General features: G+C 41.2%; 1 protein-coding gene and 1 pseudogene across 3 annotated transcripts in view; one reads left to right on the top strand and one right to left on the bottom strand.

Annotated features, from left to right (window-relative positions):
* Positions 1-19,573, top strand: part of CPNE4 (copine 4) — a 630,288-nt gene that overhangs the window by 42,071 nt on the left and 568,644 nt on the right. The gene's annotated exons all lie outside the window — the stretch shown is intronic.
* On the bottom strand, positions 17,422-18,340 carry LOC103005461 (armadillo repeat-containing protein 1-like; annotated as a pseudogene).

Here is a 19,573-nt window from a genome sequence, read left to right as displayed (position 1 = left end):
TAACTGTTTTGTGAAAGACAGAAGCCAAGTACACAATATATTAAAAGACAATGGAAGTGCAGTCTTCTCCATATACCATGGAATGCAATCAAAACTGTAATTAGACTACATTTCCTACTCCCAAATGCCAGTGTTAGACAAGAAAAAAAAGAGATTAAAATAGTTTCTGAATCAAAAACATTTTAAGAAAAAAAAGAAGGAAAAAAGAAAGAAAAATCAAAATAATCTGGATGTCATCGAGGAAGGAAAAACCAAGTGGTCTAATGAACAAAGTTACCATTTCTAGCCCCAGCTTGATAGTGCCTCCTCTTCCTCCTCCTTCTCAGATGCCGCTCGTCCTTACCTCAGTCACTGAGAAATTTGGAATGCCTGGCCCCTACACTCCCCAGAGTCAGGATCTTGGGGAGATGTGGAGAGGGGTTAGGGGCTGCCTTGGGGCTATTTTTTCTACCCTGTCCCCTTAGGGAAGGCTCTCGGAGGATCAGAGAGAGCACTGTTCCCAGCTGTAGGCACATTTCTAGAGCAGGGAGGCGGTTGAAGAAGGACCTTCTTTACAAGCTGCAGACATGCCTTCTTGCAGCTCCTCCAGTAGCAGCCGCCCACTTAGAGCCGAGCTCCAGTGCAGAGCCCTCAAGAAGGTCCTGTGTTCCCCACTCAGGAGAATGTGCAGAGTGAGCTCACTGGCAGTCATACACAGTTTGGCTTAGCTTCAACCCAGATCTCCTCCTTTGCCATCCACCTCTCAGAGTCACTACTGTCATCCACCCCAAACATTTACTGATCACCTGTATTGGTTGCATTATTAGAAGCTATGGTATAAATAGAAGTGAAGAGCACTGGCTCTGGAGCTGGGATCCCTGGGTCCAATTCAGGACTCCACACTTGTAGCTGCATGATTTTGGGCAAGTTATTCAATCTCTTTGTGCCCCAATTCCATTGTCTGTCAATGGAATAATAATGATAGTGGGTCCCAAGGCATGGGTTGTGAGGTTGTTACATGAGAAGGGCCTTAAAACACTTTGATAGTGCCTGGCACAGAATAATGACTCCTCAAATGTTAGCAATGATTATTACTTTAACCTGTAGGGACACTGGGTAAGGGTGTAAAATTACCGTACCTGCCCCAGAGGGATTATGCTGTAATCTGGGAAGCTGAACGTTTTTCAGTCATGAAGAAGGAAGTTGGTTTTGTAAAGCTGGTTTGGTGATGCTGAATTCTCTGAGCTTTTGCTTGACTGTAAAGCTTTTGATTTCTCCATTGGATCTGAATGAGTAGATTCAGAATCTGGGTAGAGTGTTCTTGGTTGTAGGTTTTTCCCTTTCACCACTTTAAATATATTGACACTCCCTTCTGGCCTGCAGAGTTTCTGCTGAAAAATCAGCTGATAACCTTATGGGGATTCCCTTGTAGGGTATTTGTTGATTTTCCCTTGCTGCTTTTAATATTTTTTCTTTGCATTTAGTTTTTGTTAGTTTGGTTAATAAGTGTCTCAGTGTGTTTCTCCTTGGGTGTATCCTGTATGGGACGCTTTGCTCTTCCTGGATGTGGGTGATTATTTCCTTTCCCATGTTAGGGAAGTTTTGGACTATAATCTCTTCAAATATTTTCTCAGATGCTTTCTCTTTCTCTTCTTCTTCTGGGACCCCTATAATTCGAATATTGGTGCGTTGGAAGTTGGTCTTGTGATCTTGTGCATCTAGCAAAGGATCAGTTGTTATGTCTGAAGATGGATCACCATCCCTCCCCCTCCCTCTAGCATGGATGGAGCAGAGCCTCCTTGTTTACCAAGAAGAGCTAAGCCCTCTAGTAATGTTAGTTTTTCCAGATCTTAGGCTTCTGAGAAGTCCTGTCTGGGTTTCAGTCACTCTTTAAAAAAAAAAAAAAAAAGCTCCTGGTTACATAGGCATAACTACATGTAATTGCATAAAGAAATAGAATACACGTGAATTCTTATATATGCAGCTACTCTCGAGGCTAACTTTTTGGTTGTGTCCCTTTGGTATCCTGGGAAAATGCAGAGGAGAGACCAGTCTGATTTTCGGAATCTTATATGAATTTATCAATCTCATCATGCCCAAAAAGATGCATCTCTTAAAATGAAGCCTCCATGCTCTGAGTAAGTTCCTCCTCTTACTGTGTGATGCCAGTCTTCTCAGTTTAACCCTCTCCCCAACCTGATGGCACTCAAGGGTAGGATGGAAGGAAGGATTTTGCACCATTGCCATCTTGGCTACTAACTTCTATTTGTCTAGGAGGGTCAACTCTTGGTGGCTTTCATGGCTTATGTCAATGAACTGGGGCTCAGGTTCTGCCCACTTCATGCCCAGCACCACCTCAAGCAGAGGTCAGCAAACTGCAGACAAGAAGTCCAATCTAGCCTGCCACCAGTCTTTATAAATAAAACTTTATTGGGATGCAGCCACACCCATGAATTGACATATTGCCTATGGCTGCTTTTGTGCTGCAGATGCAGAGTTGAGTAGTATTTGTGAGAGACCATATGGTCCACAAAACCTAGAAAATGTCCTGTCCAGCCCATAATAGAAAAAGTCTGCTGATCCTTGACCTAAAGATTAGACGTAGAGAGAGGGAGTCCTCCCAAGGCCACATAGGGAGCCAGAGATCACAACTGTTCTACAGGTAGGGAAATTCAGGACAAGAAAGGATAAGATGAGAGTAAGAAAGTTGCCTGTAGAACCAAGGGGATGAAGTAGTAGCTGAACTGTTTGCATACAGGCTCCTGCTGTTGCCTAGGCTGTAGTGTATAACAACTTGTCTAATTCCAATGGAAGTTACCCCTAATCATATGCCGTGTTTTCCTCATCACAGGAGTCATGTGAAATCCTCCAGTGATGGAAAATATCATGGATTCTGTGAAATGATACCCTGTCCTCCCACAGCTCTGCCGTGATGGCTTGTTACAATTTCCTAACAAAACTGTCCTTTGAGGTTTGACCTTACATTTCTGTGTTGACTCTGAGCTGGGTAATGAGGTTCCCATTTTTCAGCTACCATAGCCCCCTCACTCCTTTGAAATTATTGAGTTTTTCTGGGCCACTAGCTATGTGTGAAGTATCCCCAAGGTACCCACACCACTCCAAGTGTCTGCCTTTCCCCTTTCTGTCATTAAAGGGGACACAAGTAAGACAGAGTGTGAAATCTCGGCTTGTTGCCCAACATATCTTGCTTTTCAAGGACAGCAAAGAGCTTAGGAGCCAGTATTTTCCATGTATAACTGACTCCATCTCTAAGAGGTCGTCAGTCTGATCTCCACTTTGTGACAACCCCTTCCCAGAGCTTCTGCACAGGGCTGTCTGCTGGCCTGAGAGCTGGTTGCTTGCTGGCTGTTCACCCTGGCCCAGCACTGCCTCCATCCAGAAGGACATCATTTCTAACTTGCACAAAGGTGCCCTGTGGGCTGGCAGCAGTCCTGTCCCTTCCTCTCTCTGAGCTTCAGTCTTGCCTGCTCGGGGAAACTGAGCTAGATGGTTTCCAAAGCATCTCTTAGCTCTTTGATTTGAAGACCTTTTGAGGCAATCTGCTTGGCTGGCTAAGTCCCATTCATGCTCTGTGCTGCTTCCCTGCCTGGAGTGCCTTTGAAGCCAGCGGGGAAAGCTGTGTGCCAGGAAATCCAAGGGCTTGAGAAGAGAAGGGCTCCTGGGTTGCTCTGAGGACAGGGCTCTGAAGACTGGACTTGACAGTGTCGAGGCAAGTATCGGTTCTGAGAGACCATGGTGGGGGGGGGGGGCGGGGTGTCAGACCAAAGGCAGGTGTCGCCAAGTCTGGCCTGATTTTCTCAGCATCAGAGCAGGGGAGAGAAGCCGGAGCCCCTCTGGCTCCATGCAAAGGGAGAACAGCGGCGTGCACCCATGTATCTTCTCTCCCTGACCAGACCATCGCTTGGCCTCTTACAGTACAGACCTGGACACCAGAGTGACCAGATGCCTGGGCTGAGCCAAGGGATAGTAATAGGGAGGACAATGAGGAACACTGTGGGTGTGAGTACACAGAGGTGAGGCTCGCTGGGGCCATGGACCCTCTAGGGAAGAGGCACCTTGTGAGCTTCCTTGAGATCTTGTCAAACCCACACTCCAGTTCCCTCAGGTTACTAAATTTTTTGGTGTATTTCTCTTAAAAACCTTGTTTTGTTCTGTTTTGCCCCCACTTTGTTGGGCCTTGATAATGCTGGGTGTGAACATGGTGCTAAATGCTTTCGTATCATCTCATGTAATTTAAACGTTACAAGGCTAGCTGTGACCAGTTCTCTCTACATTTGGCAGAAGAGATAAACCGAGGCTCGCTGGAGTTAGATCACCTGCCCAAAGACACAGAGCTAGAAAGTTCTTCAGCTAAAATTCTAACCCAGACCCTACACCCAGATGATACTGCCTTTAAATGCTATGTCCCAGGGCCTGTCCACGCTGCCTCAAACGTGGCTAATGGTGTTGCTAGTGCAATGAGGTTGCAGGGGCAGGGGGAGCTTTCTTACCTGTGCAGACAACACAACTCAGGGTTTCTCAGCCTTGGCACTACTGACATTGGAGCCAGAGAATTCCTTGTTGGGGGGAACTTCCTGTGCATTGTAGGATGTTTAGCAGCATCCCTGGTCTCTACCCACTCGTTGCCAGTAAGTTCTTTATCTCTGCCCAGTTGTGACAACCCAAAATATCTCCAGACTTTGCTAAATATCCCCTGGGAGACAAAATTGACTTTGGTCGAGTGAGAATCACTGACATGAACTAGTGTTAATTTACCAATAAAGGAAAAAAAATCTCTGCACATGTAATTTCTTTATTGTCTACTTTTCTTTCCTTTGCACCAAAATTCTGCTATTAAAGGCTTGAGCCCTTCTTCCTGCCTGGCTGACATCCTGAACTGTGTCACTGGGAACGCTTTACCTTGCTGGCATCTTCCCACACGTCCCAGACACTCTCTCTTTGAGCCTGGAGCCTCCTGGGGGAAGTATTAAGAACCAACCAGCTATGAAAACAATGTGTTCTTCCTTGTGCTAAGCGCCTCTGCTCTGGCGGTAAAATGCTTCAGTGGTGTTAGCATATGGCATCAACAGGACCTCTAAAAACCATGCAGGGCATCCAACAAGCGTGGAGGGAAGGGGACAGGCTGTATGAGCTCCAGAAGTTTTTGGACGGGACCTCCCCTCCCCCAGGAGCAGCTGGGCTGGGGTTCCTCGGGGATCTTGAAACTCCACACAGGCCAAGGTTTGCAGGCCTTGAAGCCATTGCATTTTGCTCCTTTAATTAAACACCCTGCAGACCTTGACATCTGCCACAGAGAAAGGCCTAGAGCAGCCCAGTGGCCCAGCGCCAGTCCTCACTTCTGGTTCCAGGCAGGCGTCTATTAGGTGAGGGGTCTAGGCATCTCAGCAGGGACCCGCTGCTTTCTGCCCACACAGCCTCCCAAGGGCAGGACATCACTTGGAGACTTCTAGGCCAATAAACAGCCTGGAGTATTGGTCTCAGAGCAGGGGGTCTGAGCTGCTCAGTCACCCAGTTTAATAGCACCAGGTGTAAAAGCTTAACGAGGTCAGGGGCTTAGTGTGCTGGAAGATGATGCCTGTGAGTTTTCATCATCCTGCCTCCTGGGTGATGTCACTATGGGATCTGACAGTGGGTTTTAAAATAGTCTCCTTTTTTCAGAGCATAAATTTTTGGAGCTAAATAAAATCATTAGGAAAAATCTTTAGAAGTTTAGTCCACAGGGTTTATGGGTATATCCTGAACCATGGCTGACGGTGTAGTGTGTAGATGTGCCTATACCGTTATGCGCATGTGTACACATGCAAGCATACTCTTGTCTCCACGTGAAGGATGAGGGGCTTTAAGCCAGATGAGCCTGTTTCAAATTCCAGGTCAAGTCACTTCCTGCATGTACGGCATGGATGACTTACTTATGATCTCTGAGCCTGTTTCCTTATCCTTAAAATAGGAATAATCACACTGACATCCATGGCATTGTTGTGAAGGTCAGAGATAATGTGTTTGAAGTTACAAAGAATAGAAGACACTTGATAAGTGATGTTGTTGTTATTATCACAATGTTCTCTTGTGAATAGTTACAAAAAAGATACCAAATCTGGGATAGAGCTGATTTTCTTAGATTACTCTTCAATAATTAAGTTGTTATACCTCATACTTCCTCCATTTCACTCTTGGGACTGGATGTGGATGTTTTCCATTTCGAAATACTCTCTCTTAATCCTCATTCAATAAGGAATAATACGTGATCTTTCAGGAATCTAATTATTTTCACATAAGGGCTCCTGTTTTCCATTCATTCCTATAAACATTTATGAAGCATGTACTGTGTGCCAGACACAGATCCAAGGGCTGGGGATCCAGCAATGAAAACAGACGAAGCTGCTTGCTGATTGTCTACATGCCAAGTCTGCTGCAGCCTTGCCTCCGGGAAAGATGTGCCATCCTGTGGCAGAGATACCCACTGTGAACTGACTTCGTGTCACGCTCTGTGTTGGGTGATTAGGGGAGCAGCATGTAGTGATGAAAAGAAACAGTGAAATATGGCAACGTGATGGGTTTGTTGGGTAACTGACACATGAGCAACTGACTGAGACAGAAAATACAAAACCATGACAAGTGTCATGGAAATCCAAGAATTGATTTAGAATAAATTTATGGATGAATAATTCATTAAGGCTTATTAAGGGAAGTTGAGAGCATAGTGCCTGGAACATAGTATATGAATGTTTGAATGGATGAATTGTTGCATGAACGGAAGGCCTGCCATGTACAGTTGTGCAGGTTTCGTACTGCACTCCAAGGCATGCCATTCAAACTGTGGCAGTGATGTTCAGCCTCTGTGCTCATGTGCCAAGAATTTCACATGTAACCTCATTCAATCCTCCCAACACTCCACCATTTAAGTGGTGTTTTCTCCGTTATGCAGACATGGACTTGGGGACTCAATGTGGTTGTTACCTGCCCAGGTTCACAGAAGGAGTCAGTGGAAGTGGAGGGGACTCGCAATTGGAATGCAGACCCCTCTGACTCCACAGAGTTCCTGCTTGGAGAATAGAAGAAAAGAGTAGCTTGAAATGAAACTTGATGGTTTAGGTCTTGTCTTTTCTTTGAACCAAATGCTTAGGTCTCTGGGGTCAAAAGGAGAAGTGGAGACGCTGAAATGATTGCTTTTCCAGATTTTGAGCTTCAAGTCACATGCTCGGTGAGACCCTTGCCCTGTCTCACATCACACTCTTAGCTCTCCATTCTCCTCTCTTCAAGAGAAGCTTGGATCCAAGATACCAGAAAAACCCATCTGGTACAAGTGGTGAATACACCATATGTATTATTTACAAAATTAATAACGAGAAAAGATAACAGCATTGGAGTGAGGAGCTGTTATTGCAGCAGACAGTCAGCCTCTTGGCCGGGAGATGACATCCAGCTCAGATGTGCTGTTTCTTTTATAACTAAGTTTAATCTCTCTCCATTCCTGACCCAGCAATTAGCTGGATAATGCAATGCCATGTTGGTGTCATGTCAAGACTGTGAACTAACAGGGCCTTCCCCACACTGCCCCCTGAAGTCTTGGCACTTCACACTCCTGTGTGATCCAGGAAATCAGCAGGAGAGGGGGTCGACTGACTGCTCCTGATTGCTGGTTGCTCTTAAAGACAGTTTATTTCTCAATCAAGTTTTTAATATAACAGTTCAATCTAGAGAACTACAAAAGGTGAAAGAAAACTTTATGTCAGGTTAAAAAGAATTGTGGCTAACAGTGAATACAATTTTAAAGTTTCAGGAAACAGAGGATTATGAATTGTATGGCTTTGGAAGGATTACGAGTTGTATGGCTTTGGAAGGGGAATGCAGTCTTCCTGCTTTGGAAACATCCCGCTTCTTATGCTGTACTTCTTTCTGAATTCCAGAGCCTGTAGGAGTCTTAGAGATTATCTACTTACAGTTGTAAACAGGCTTTACATCTTTTGTTTTGGTTATCTTAAAGAAAGAAGGGGAGGGGTGAGGAAGAGAATTATATTTCTGAGTTATGTGCTTGATTTCCTTAATTCCTTCCAAGGGTCCTGAAAATGAGATATTATTATCTCAATTTTATTGTTGATGAAACTGAGGTCTTTAGAAGTCCCAGAACCCAGGGTATGTGTTCAATCTTTTCATCTCTGGACTGTCTGCTGTGTAGCCCACACTCTTTGTATAATAACATATATTTTGACACTCAGGGAGGGGCTACTTTTCTTAAATAGAAGGAGGAACAATTCTGTGTTAAATAATATCCCCTACAGGTAAATAAAAACAACAATAATAAGTATTTAATGAGTGATTACTGTGTTAGGCGCTGTGCCAGGTGTTCTGTTCTCTTAGCGCTCTGGTGAGGAAGGCACTGTCTTCTGCCCATTTGACAGATGATGGAGCTGAGGCTTAGAGGCAAATGACTCTCCAGAGTCACACAGCTGTTAGAAGTGCTCTATCTTTGTACTCATGGCTTTCTTCTCTGTTAGGCTTTAAACTTCTAGAAGGCAGGGACTGTCCCTAATCAATTTCTTTATTCCTAGAAGCCCTTGCAAAGTGGTTTCCCATAGCAAGTGCCTACTAGATATTCGAATGTCAGAGAATGTAACTGATCCTGGAGTCTGTCCTCTCTGATCTCATCACACATTCTGACTGTTTTATCAAGTGGGCAGATGGGGGAAAGGGTGTGTTAGCAGAGTGTTTCCTTCCTTCTGTGAAGCATAGAGGCCTAAAGCTCTTATGTACGTATGATAGGAATGGAACATTCATTCATTTTATTGTTTTGTTTTGTTTTGGTGACTGTATTAGTCCGGGTAATACAGGTTGTGCTAACTTGACAAATAACCCAAAGGCTTTGAACCTCCAAGCAGCTCTCTAGGGCTGCTGCCCCCCATCACCAGTGGTGCAAGAAATGCCTTGACCTTTGGCTCTGCCATTTCAATACAAGGTCCTTTAATAGTCACCACAGTGGGGGCAGCTGGGTGCTGGGACTGTCCTGCCCTGGTCATTGAAGAGACACACATCATACTGGTCACACCCTACCAGCTGGAATTAGTCATATGCTCCCAGACAGCAAAGAAGGTGGAGAAGAGGAATTCTGCCCTGTGCACAGAAGAGGAAATTTAGATGTAATTGATCTCGAAGACTCTAGTCCACTGGTGGTCCTTTGTTTTATTTCGTCTACTGAATTACAGAAAAGGTTAAAGGTAACAGTTACAATACTATGATATTTCTTCAGAACACTTTCATGGACTTGCAGTTCCATTTGGCAAATTATACTAATTTCAATTCCATATGTTTAACCACAGTGACTCATGTCCAACTCTGGCTATTTTAAGTTTCTATATGTTGGCTATACCAGTAACTGCAGTTTTTTTAAAGGATAAGGTATTTCTTCTAAACCATCAAGGATGTTTTAGCTCAGGAAATTGTTCTATTTTCTTGATACTGTCTCAAAGGATGCCTTAACTGGAGTTCGCAATTTTTTTAAACGTCAGTGTAAAAATATTTTCCAACAGATTGTTAAAATCCTTCATAAAACAATGCTAAGTGAACCTAACAAAATATAAAACTATATATATTATGATTCCAAATTTCTCTGTCTCTCTGATAATTGCTGTCTGTGTCACTCTGTCTCTGTTCTACACACACACACACACACACACACACATACACAGACACACACTCCATATTGCAAATCAATACATCAAAATCTTGACAGCCATAGTCTCTGAGCCTAATGATTATTTTGATTTTCTTCTCTATACTTTTTTGAATTTTACAAATAATTTTATACCAAAATATCTTTTTAAAGATTAACATAATTTTTTGCTCAGATATGTTATAATCAGAAAAATACATCTTAGATATAGTTATAAATATAGGATGGATATTTAAAAGTGCTTATGTGTTTCTTGTATTTCCGTCTCACAGCACAGAATTAAATGGTGCTTATTATAGATTATTCCCTCTGTTTCCTTTTTCAAGTCATTTAGAACTTGGAGGCAATGTTGAGAAAAGGGTATGGAGAGCAGGAAGGGAGAGAGATGCCATCCAGAGATGAGGGAACCATCATTTCCATCATGAAATCCAGTTTAATTAGGGTCAGCCAGTCCCTGTATCACTGTCCCCGTCTGCTCTTCCTGGATAGTTAATTTGATATCTTCTGATGAATGTCATCTTGCAGTTAAAATGCTGGTGCTGGCGAGTTTCAGCATCTCAGCTGCCATGTCCCCTAGCTGTCAGCAGCCTTGTCTTTTTAATCAGGACCTCTATGGCTCTTTTTATTCAAGTAACTTTTTACTTTCCCAGATCCCAATGAATCTGGATGGAGAAGAGAGACATTAGTTGAATTTTAATTTAATCACTTGCCTCTCGGGAAATGTGCTAAAAAAGGATGGTTCACACAAGGACAGGATAACGCACCTGCTGGGGTCTGATTCCTACTGACTCATCACCTGGGTACAGAGCACTGAGGGTGAGCAGAAGGCCTGCCACCTGGGAGCAGGAGGTGAGGATGGCTTCCCTTGGAAGCAGGAGGGAAAGGGAGCCCATGTCTGTCAAGGTCATCATAATCCCAGCTGTCTGAGTCATGAGAGGAAGGGGATCTGGGCTCCACTTGCTTAATCCCCAGGAACAAATGACCTAGGCAAGGTATGGGGTCAGCAGAGGATGAGCTGACTGATGAGGGCTTCCTGAAGAGGCTGATCAGACTGACAGCTCAAAGCCTTCCAACCAGAGACAGTCATCACAGTAGACTGAGGAGTTGCTCTCTGTGACAGATGCCCCCCTCCCCTGTCCTCCTTTACTTATCTCCTTAACTGCATGGAGTCCCTCAAGGGGCACCTGTGATGTCATCTGCACAACCTGTGTGGCTGTGTGGCTTACAGCGAAGTGTGTGTGTTTACCAAGTACAGGTGCCAGTGCTGGGCAGACCAGCAGGGTGAGTTGGTGATGATGAATTCCATTCAAAACCCAAGAGCTCTCTCATTGAACTCAGAGCTTCTTGAGCCCCAAAGTGCATACAGATCACCTGGGAATCTTGAAAAAATGCAGATTCTGTCTTGGTAGGTCTGGAGTGGGGCCTGAGAGTCTGCATTTCAGCAAGTTTTCAGTAGATGCTGAGACTGCTGATTGCAGGACCTCACTTTTGAGTTGTCTTCACTGGGGTCATCAGGCTATCAAAAGGATATTGGGGAAAAAAAAAGAAGGATATTGACAAAACTTGGCTTCTTGATACATTCTTCTATTGATATTTAGATTTTTATTGCAAAGGATTTTTTTTTTAATATAGCCTTTGATGTACAATAACAAAGGGATTGATTCATCGTTGAGTTTCTTTCTGTTTTTTTGTTTAAGTCGGGAACAGAAGTGCCCAAATGGGCACTGTGGGCTCATTTTCTGCAGGCTTATCAGAAACACACATCCTCACCTAAATGCTGCAGCCCTAATTTCCTAAGTTGTAAGCTTCTGCAGGACAAAGGCCAATACTTCATGTAGACTGGTGCTTAATAAAGATTTTCTTGTCATAGTCTACGTACAGTTTATGATGTGATCTAACTTGGCAAAAAATAAAAAGAATAAAAAAGGCTTAGGCATTTGAGTTAAATGTGACAAGAAAAATTGAAGCAGTTTCTCTGGAATGTCATGCCTTATCTTCCTGCTTAAATCAGAGTCCAACTCCTTGCAAGACTCCCATGAAAGTGACAAGTCAGCTACACATTAATGAGAGCTTTGGTCCCTGTCTCTAACCTCTTCTTCCTGGGTCCCTCTGAGGTTTTCTGCTGAGGTATGGGTTTAATTTAATATCCCCATCTCTACAGCAATTGGTCTTTGGCCCGTCCAGATTCTGTTCTGAACACCATGGTGTGTTATTGAGATGACGAATGGGACAAATAAGGGAAGTTGAGAAAGCTCTGGGAGGCTGTTGCCACGGGGGTGTGGCAGAGGTGATGACGAGATTGGGTTTTATTAGCTGGTGCTGCCGTGTCTGCAGTGATGTCAGAGCCCAGGACTCACTGGGAAAAACATAACCTGTTTAAGGAAAATAAAATTGTTTGGAAAGGATCACACATGGGAAAAACTATTCAGCAGAGGCTGACCTAGGGAAGTTAGAAAAATGAATTCAGTTGCACATGGGTTACCAGAGTTAACATACAATAATTTCTTGCACTGGGCAAGCCTTAAATAATGTCTGTGACTTGGAGGGCGGTGATGTGACTGATGGATATGGGTTTTAGCCTTGATGTAGCCCCCAAGTCTCTGGATGTCCTCCTTATTTGTGGAGTTCATGGAAGGAGGAAGGTGTGAACTGGTCTTCCATCCACTTCATCCAGGTGTGGAACTGTTTTTAGGAATTGTTGCTTTGTGTCCATACTCAGTATGGATGGAATTTTTTCTAAATGCTGAGAACTACAGGGCACCAGGTATTATATGGTCCGGGCCAGCAGGCTTGGAATTTCTGTTTGTTAACAGTTGCTCCATTGTATTTGTTATGTATTTATAGTTTTTATTTGCAGACATGTTGCCTTTGTCATATCATCTGTGGTCTGTTGATTAAAGCAACCAACCACATTGCTGATATTATCTACTCACCGTACTTGGGTGCGATTCCCCCTCTGCCCCTTCATGGAAGTGTCTTATGCTGCTTTTTCTGAATCAAGATCAATCAAAATCTTCATCTGGTCAAATTGAGTAATCTTTTGGTCGACTTAGTTAACTGTCTTGTTCTCTAGCCAGCAAAATAAATCATTTGGTATCAGTATTTAGTTGAATTTGCTTTGCTTTCTTGATCAGGTTATACTATTTGGAAGCTTAGACTTTTTTCTCCCTATAACACTTGCATCTACAAAGTGAAGAACAGGTACTATAATTGTACATGAAAGCAACTTTGTTCTTTTTTTTTTTTAACTTCTAATTTTATGTTGGAGTATAGCTGATTAACAATGTTGTGCTAGTTTCAGGTGCACAGCAAAGGGACTCAGCCCTACGTATACATATATCAATTCTCCCCCAAAACTCCCATCCCATCCAGCCTGCTACATAACATTGAGCAGAGTTTTCTGTGCTATATAGTAGGTCCTTTTTGGTTATCCATTTAACATATACCAGTGTGTACATGTCGATCCCAAACGCTCCTTTCCCCCCATCCTTCCTCCCCTGGTAACCATAAGTTCCTTCTCTAAGTCTGTGAGTCTGTTTCTGTTTTGTAAATAAGATCATTTGTATCATTTCTTTTTAGAATCCGCATATAAGGGATATCATACGAAATTTCTCTTTCTCTGCCTGACTGACTTCACTCAGTATGACAATCTCTAGGTCCATCCATGTTGCTGCAAATGACATTATTTCATTCTTTTAAATGGCTGAGTAATATTCAATTGTGTATATAAACCACATCTTCTTTATCCGTTCCTCTGTCAATGGACATTTAGGTTGCTTCTATGTCTTGGCTATTGTAAACAGTACTGCAATGAACATTGGGGTGCATGTATCATTTCGGATCATGTTTTCCTCCAGATATATGCCCAGGAGTGAGATTGCAGGGTCCTACAGTAGCTCTATTTGTAGTTTTTTAAGGGACCTCCATACTGTTCTTCATAGTGGCTGCACCAATTTACATTCCCACCAACAGTGTTGGAGGGTTCCCTTCTCTCCACACCCACTCCAGCATTTATTGTTTGTGGATTTTTTGATGATGGCCATTCTGACTGGAGGTAATATCTCATTGTAGTTTTGATTTGCATTTATCTAATAATTAGCGATGTTGAACATCATTTCAGGTGCCTCTTGGCCATCTGTAAGTCTTCTTTGAGGAATGTCTACTTTGGTCTTCTGCCCTTTTTTGATTGGATTGTTTGTTTTGATGATATTAAACCTCATGAGCTGTTTGTAAATTTTGGAGACTAATCCCTTGTTGATCACATCATTTGCAAATATTTTCTCCCAATCTGTGGGTTGTCTTTTTGTTTTGTTTATGGTTTCCTTTGCTGCACAAAAGCTTTTGAGCTTAATTAGGTCCCATTTGTTTATTTTTGTTTTTATTTCCATTATTCTCGGAGATGCATTGAAAAAGATATTGCTGTGATTTATATCAGAGAGCGTTCTGTCTATGTTTTCCTCTAGGAGTTTTATAGTGTCCAGTCTCACATTTAGGTCTCTAATCCATTTTGAGCTTATTTTTGTATATGGTGCTAAAGAATGATCTAATTTCATTTTCTTACATGTAGCTGTCCAGTTTTCCCAGCACCATTTGTTGAAGAGACTACCTCCACCATTGTGTAGTCTTGCCTCTTTTGTTGTAGATTAATCGAACATAGATGCCTGGGTTTATTTCTGGGCTTTCTGTCCTGTTGCACTGATCTATATTTATTTTTTGTGCCAGTACCATACTGTTTTGATGACTATAGCTTTGTAGTATAGTCTGAAGTCAGGGAATCTGATTCCTCCAGCACCATATTTCTTTCTCAAGATTGCTTTGGCTATTTGGGGTCTTTTGTGTCTCCATACAAATTTTAAGATTTTTTTGTTCTAGTTCTGTGAAAAATGCCATTGTTAATTTGACAGGGATTGCATTCAATCTGTAGATTGCCTTGGATAGTATAGTCATTTTGAAAATATTGATTCTTCCAATCCATGAACATGGTATATCTGTCCATCTGTTAGTGTCTTCTTTGCTTTCTTTCATCAGTGTCTTATAGTTTTCAGAGTACAGGTCTTCTGTCTCCTTAGGTAGGTTTATTCCTAGGTATTTTATTCTTTTTGATGCAATGGTAAATGGAATTTTTTTCTCAAATTTCTCTTTCTGATCTTTCATTGTTAGTGTATAGAAATGCAACAGATTTCTGTGTATTAATTTTGTAACATGTGACATTACCAAATTCATTGATGAGCTCTAGTAGTTTTCTGGTAACATCTTTAGGATCTTCTATACAAACAGTGACAGTTTAACTTCTTCTTTTCCAATTTGTATTCCTTTTATTTCTTTTTCTTCTCTGATTGCCATAGCTAGGACTTCCAAAACTATGTTGAATAAAACTGGTGAGAGTGGACATCCCTGTCTTGTTCCTGATCGTAGAAGAAATGCTTGCAGCTTTTCATCATTGAGTATGATGTTAGCCGTAGGTTTGTTGTATATGGCATTTATTATGTTGAGGTATGTTCCCTCTATGCCCACTTTCTGGAGAGTTTTTACCACAAATGGGTGCTGAATTTTGTCAAAAAAAATTTTTGGCATCTATTGGATGATCATATTGGTTTTATCCTTCAATTTGTTGGTGTGGTGTATCACACTGATTGATTTGCAGATACTGAAAAATCCTTGCATCCCTGGAATAAATCCCACTTGATCATGGTGTATGATCCTTTTAATGTTTTGTTGGATTCAGATTGCTAGTATTTTTTATTTTTTTAAATTATGTTACCTTTTATTATTTTACAATATATTTCAAAAAATGCTGTTACAGTTGCCTTAACTGCTCTATATATAAGACCTGGAATCAAAGAACACTGAGAATTAGAACACACAAACATCAAGCTGTAATACCTACTTGTGCTGAACAATTACTATCAAAAGGATGTCATTTTTTAAATAAGCAGATGTGTGGCAATGCAAAATAAAATACAAACCTGTTAAAACAGAACAGTAAACTTTGTTTCAATGGCTATAGAAAGGAGGTGGTTTTGTTTTTTGTTTTTTGTTTTTCAACACATCTGGTCTGGCAGCAAGTTGTACTATGCATTTAAAGCAATACATGCCCTGAAAGCTTATATTTTCAGTTGTGTGCATCACCTGAATCAGAGCCCAGGTGAAAAAATATTACTCTCCATACCCTCAACACCCCTCCCTCCATAAGGTCACAATGTTCTTGAACTCAAGATTCTTGTTGGTGAAATATTTTACAATAATTCTTCTCCAGTGACACTGGATGCTTTTAGTTTTCTCTAAAAGAGAAGCAATGAAAATGCAAGGAAACCCTCCAGGGTCCAATTTTCACTTCACATTCTCCAAGGAGTAAAATAGCAGCTCTACATGTTGATGAAAAAAGTTTTTGATTTCCTCCTATTAGTTTTTAATCATATTAGCATTAAACTTTATCTGGAGTTAGTTGGATTTCCAAAAGAAAATTTTTGGTGCCAAATATTTCAGAAATTTAATAAAACATTACATATATGTAATTAGCTCTTAAATCTATACCAAAAAATTTATATATATATATATTTATATTTATTTATCTTACCTTTGCTGAAGTCCTGTTTTTTTCTGGCAAAAAGTTTAAGTGGACGGACAAATGCTGGCTTTATTTCTTTAGAAGCAATAACTTGAGTCTTTTTTTTTTTCATTCAATATGACTGCATGTTCATAATAAATTCACAAAAGGCAATACAAGAAAACAACTACTGAATAGGCATCTGCCAAGCAATTCATGTTTTAAGGTTAGACTCTATCAAATAGCACTACGGCATTATAGGCATTCCATTTTTGTTTACTTTTTTCAAGTTTGTCAGTTCTTTACTATTTTTTTTTTGTTGTTTTCTTAGCAGGGGATAGTGTGTAATCACAGAGTAAGGCCTAGAGACCATTTACAGTCACTCCCAATATTAGGGTGGACATAATTCTCAAGAGCTGATATAAACCAAACTGAACAGTAGTCAACTAGGACCACATTTGGTCACATTCAAATAGTCTCCAATAACATTTTGCTGATATACATGTTTCCTTCTCGACTGATTTTGTGTTAATCTTTTAAAAATTATAACAAATAAGACTGCCAAGTTTTTGTAGATGTTGTATTTTTAGGGGTTTGTTACATTGCAAGGAATATGTTTTAGTTCACAAAATGTCACTAGTAACGTCCTTTCTATAAACATGGTTGGCAAAATAAAAAAGGCACAAAAGGGGAATTATGAGAAATGCTTTCAAAGCAAGTATATTTCACGAGAAAGAAAGAGTACCAAAGCAAGTATCTTTCACTAGAAAAGGCAGAGAAAAGTGTTCAGTAATTCATGCACAACTTGAGCTAAAAAAAACCAAAAAAATTCTCTTCAAATGGGTCCTGAGGCTTGAGAAAACAAGTTTTCCTAATCACGTGCTTTGTGTAAAATAAAATGTAAAGCTGCACAAATACATGTTTGGTTTAACAGTGGACCCATGTTTTTTAAAAAGTGAGGCAATTTAAACAAAGGAAAACAAAACCAAAACACCTTCATAAACAAAGCAATTCCACCTGTAGCCTCTGTCCTTTTTACCACTTAGTGGGGTAAAATGTCCAGTAAAATGTAAAATGCAGCATTCTAAATCATGTAATCTAGAAACTTTTCATGATAACTTATTGCAAATTGCACTTGACAGTTCACCACAACAATGGAAAACTGGCCCCTTGTTCGTTTACACAGTCCTTGAGCCCCAAACTGAAGTCACCAGTTAAATGATCTGGATAAAAAGTTTGCAGCTGTGCTCAGCCAGCTAGCTCCACCCTCTGGGTGTGAGCCCACCTGGGACACTGCTTTGTCCTGCTCCTTTGTGGGACTCTCGTCCTCAGGCAGGTAGTCGGGCAGCTCTGTGTTCTGTTCTACTTCCACAGGCGTGTCTTGGACGGGACCAGCATCTCTTCTCCATTTCCGCTTTTCACAACTTGCTGAGCCTTCATAACCTTGGTTGATGCTATTGCTGATGCCAAAGCCTCTGCTTTCAGATCTGAATGGATTCGCACCACACATCTTTGAACAGCCATTTGAAAAGTAAAGCTAATAACGCCTTTAATTTTTAACAAAGCCTCTTCACACACGTTTCTCCGAGACGTATCATCAAGACCATCTATATGCAAAACCACTGTTTTGGCACGTTTGTTTGTGGTTCCCAGAAAAAAAACTGAGCTTTCCTTCAACGTGAATTCATTTCATTGAAACTATCACCATCTGCCATATTGGAAGACTGAAGAATTTCATAGATTTCAGAGGCCAGCAGTTTTGTTTCTCCTGGAGTTGTAGTCGAGCAAAGCCTAGTGGACGACAGGGGGGTTGGGATGTTCCATAAATAAAATAAGGCCGGGCAGACATCCCTGATCCTGGACAATGGCTCTATGGTTTAATGGATCTGCTGCTAGATCCCGGAGCTGGTTAACTACTGAGAGAGCATCAGGTTCTTCATTCATGGTGGAGGAGGACGAATTCATCTTCTATGCCATACACATGAACAAAATCTTCTAAATTCGCTCCAGCGTTCTAGGAATCCGGAGCCTGCCACAGCATCAGGGCCACACCAACGGATAACGTAGAGGAACCAGCAGGCACGGAGCGAGTCCCTCCTTTCACAGACGTGGCCTCGGCAATGACAAATGACCCTGATGACTTTGGGAGCAAAAAAGCTAGGACACTGGCGGGGAAAGGCCTTAGGGACTCTCCCCCATGACCCAGTCACCTCGGCTGGTTCAGATTGCTAGTATTTTGTTGAGGATTTTTTGCATCTATATTCATCAGTGATATTGACCTATAATTTTCTTTTTTTGTGTGGTATCTTTGTCTGGTTTTTGTATCAGGGTGATAGTGACCTCATAAAATGAGTTTGGGAGTTTTCCTTCCTCTGCAATTTTTAGGAACAGTTTCAGAAGGACAGGTGTTAGCTCTTCTTCAAATGTTTGATGTGAGTCGATCAACTGTGTGAATCACAATCAATGTGTGAATCCATCAGGTCCTGGACTTTTGTTTGTTGGGAGTTTTTAAATTACACTTTCAATTTCAGTGCTTGTGATTGGTCTGTTCATATTTTCTATTTCTTCCTGGTTCAGTCTTGGGAGATTGTACCTTTCTAAGAATTTGTCCATTTCTTCCAGGTTGTCCATTTTATTGGCATAGGGTTGCTTGTAGTAGTCTCTTATGATCCTTTGTATTTCTGTGGTGTCAGTTGTAACTTCTCCTTTTTCATTTCTAATTTTAGTGATATGAGACCTTCCCTCTTTTTCTTGATGATTCTGGATAAAAGTTTATCAATTTTGTTTACCTCTTCAAAGAACCAGCTTTTAGTTTCATTGACCTTTGCTATTGTTTTCTTTGTCTCTATTTAATTTATTTCTGCTCCAATCTTTATGATTTCTTTCTTTCTACTAACTTTAGGTTTTGTTTGTTCTTCTTTCTCTAGTTGCTTTAGGTGTAAGGTTAGGTTGTTTATTTGAGATTTTTCTTTTTTCCTGAGGTAAGATTGTATTGCTATAAACTTCTCTCTTAGAACTGGTTTTGCTGCTTCCCATAGGTTTTGGGTCATTGTGCTTTCATTTTCATTTGTCTCTAGGTATTTTTTGATTTCCTCTTTAATTTCTTCAGTGATCCATTGGTTGTTTAGTAGCCTATCATTTAACCTCCATGTGTTTGTGTTTTTTATAGATTTTTTCTTCTAGTTTACTTCCAGTATCATAGTGTTATGATTGGAAAGTTGCTTGATATGATTTTAGTTTTCTTAAATTTACTGAGACTTGCCTTGTGTCCCAGCATGTATCAATCCTGGAGAATGTTCCGAGTGCCCCTGAGAAGAATGTATATTCTCCTGCTTTTGGATGGAATGTTCTATAAATAT

The sequence above is a fragment of the Balaenoptera acutorostrata genome, chromosome 4 (genome assembly GCF_949987535.1).
Source record: "Balaenoptera acutorostrata chromosome 4, mBalAcu1.1, whole genome shotgun sequence".
Lineage (NCBI taxonomy): Eukaryota > Metazoa > Chordata > Mammalia > Artiodactyla > Balaenopteridae > Balaenoptera > Balaenoptera acutorostrata.
Note: the sequence above shows the minus strand (reverse complement) of the source record. Positions and strands in the feature narration are given on the sequence as shown.